The sequence below is a fragment of the Loa loa genome, assembly GCF_000183805.2.
Source record: "Loa loa unplaced genomic scaffold supercont3.783, whole genome shotgun sequence".
Classification (NCBI taxonomy): Eukaryota; Metazoa; Nematoda; class Chromadorea; order Rhabditida; family Onchocercidae; genus Loa; species Loa loa.
In genome coordinates this window covers 3902-6301 of record NW_018108963.1, presented here as the reverse complement: position 1 = coordinate 6301, position 2400 = coordinate 3902, and positions in this window count along the sequence as shown.

The following is a 2400-nucleotide window of genomic DNA, read 5'->3' as shown; positions in this document are numbered from 1 at the left end:
GCTACTTTCTCAAAAAAAATCCCATTGATGGTACATTTTCTTTTTTTCTCCCTACCATAAATTAATTAAGTTTAGAATAATAAGAAGAATGTGACAAGATTAGCTTCAGCATTCACATCGATATTTAAATAGCTATGAAAATTTAATTCATCCATTCTTTTTCCCATTATTAGGGGGGGGGAAAAAAAAGAGAATGAATGAATGAAATTTTTCTCTTCGCTTTAAATGTTTTCGATTTTTTTAAATTTAATTCTTTTCTTTCTCAAATTAATTTGCTAATTTTTATTATTTGCAATTGTATTCCATTTCCTTTTGACTAAAAAAAAAGGGAAAAATTTCACGAAAAAAACAAAAATATTTAAATCACAAATATTTCAAATCAATTTTTTTTCCCTTTCTTTTCAATAATTTCAATTAATTTTCTATTTTTTATTACAATATATAATGTAATATGTAATTTCGCATTGAAATTTATTCAAATTTAAAATTATATCTCTTTCCTTCTCTTACTTTATCTTTCCTCTTTTTCCCTTCTCTCTCTCCCTCTCTCTTCCTCTCTTTTGTTCTTTCTTTCTTATACTCATCCTTTTCCTGTTCAAAAATTACAATTATAATCGTACTTGTATCCTAAACTCGTTTCCAATTTCTCCACCATTTGCAAAATCAATTCATTCCCGTTAGAGCCATACCCGTGATATTTCCCACTCTGTCCATCGTCGATACCTTCCTTCTGTTCCATTTCATTTCATCCTGTCTTCATCCTCTATTCATTTCAGCTTCTCTCTATTTTTCATCTTTCATTTTTAAATTACAACAATTTATTTCATATTATAGATTATCAGTTAATTGATTAATTCATTATTAATCAATTAATACCGAAACTCCATATTTTTTAAATTATTTCTAAAATTTTTGCTTAAAAATTGTTGAAATGTCATTTTGTATTATAACCACTAATTAATGGATGAATTATTAAATATTAGAATTATTTCCTGTTTTTGATTATTTTCAAAAATATTTCACTTGAAAATTGCACCAGTTATTTTATATTACAATTGTTAATTAATGAGCAAGTTATTTAACACTGGAATTTTCTCTCGTTTTTAACCATTTTTAGAAATTTTACTTAGAAATTGCAACAATCATTTTAGCAGCCATTGATTAATTAATTAATTAATTGGTGTGGAAGTTTTTTGTTCCGTTTTTACCACCAAATTTAACATTTTGAAATTGCAACAATCATTTTATATGCTAATTAATTAGCTCTTAAATTATTCACGTTTCTGAATAATTTTCGAAGTTTTCCTCTAGATAATGCAATAATCATTTCAGCAGCTATTGGTGAATTAATTAATTAATTGATTAATTGACATGGAGCTTTCACTCTTTGTAATTTTCTTTAAATTTATCGTTTTGAAAAATTCAATAATCATTTTATACGCTATTTAACCTTAAAATATTTCACAATTACATTCAATTGTAACAATCATCTCATGCTATTGCTATATTTGTTAATTTAATTACTTAATACCAATTGAATTGATATAAGTTTTAATGACAAAATATTTTTGTTTTCTTCCTTCCACGCATTTTAACAAGAAAATCATTTTTGAAACATCATTTTTGTCGCCACATTGACGTATTTATATTGCGCATTAATTGATTATTTAATACAACCAGAAAGTCAATAGGAGTCAATAGGAGAAAGAAATAGAAAGCAAATACATATTCATTAACGAATGCTTAATACAATAGTGATAAAATGCAAATATTATAAGCAATGATTATCAGCTCACGAATTAATTCTATTAATAGTACTCATTTTATTAATTAAATATTATTTAGCTTAAGAAAATGTATAATTTATATTGCTAATTGCAACTTTAATTCGAATGAGGAAAACAGAAGCGAATAAAAAAGAATCAAATTTTGTTGAAAAGGAAGGAATAAATTGCTAAATGAATAAAACGATTTCAAGAAAAAAAAAATATAATGGATGGAATATTTTATTTTTAGTTCAAAAAAAATTAATTAACGTAGTCGAAGGTCAAATAATTACATTTATTTGTTTTTTGGCAAATTATCAAAGCAACGATTATTCTGAATAAAATTTCATCATTAAAACTTGTGATTTACATGGTATATAGAAATATAAACATTAAATGGATATATTAATAAGTCGGCCGACAGGTAAGAAAGATTTAGTGATATAAACAGTTATTGATATATTAGATTGTCATTTCAAGAATTTGCTTTGATTGTCATCCGTAGGAATTTACTCTGTTTGTCATTGCAATAGTTTATTCTGATTGTCATCGCAACAATTTATTCTCTAAACCATCATTGATCATCCGCCGTCATCATTGATATTAATATTTTATTATTATTATTATTATTATT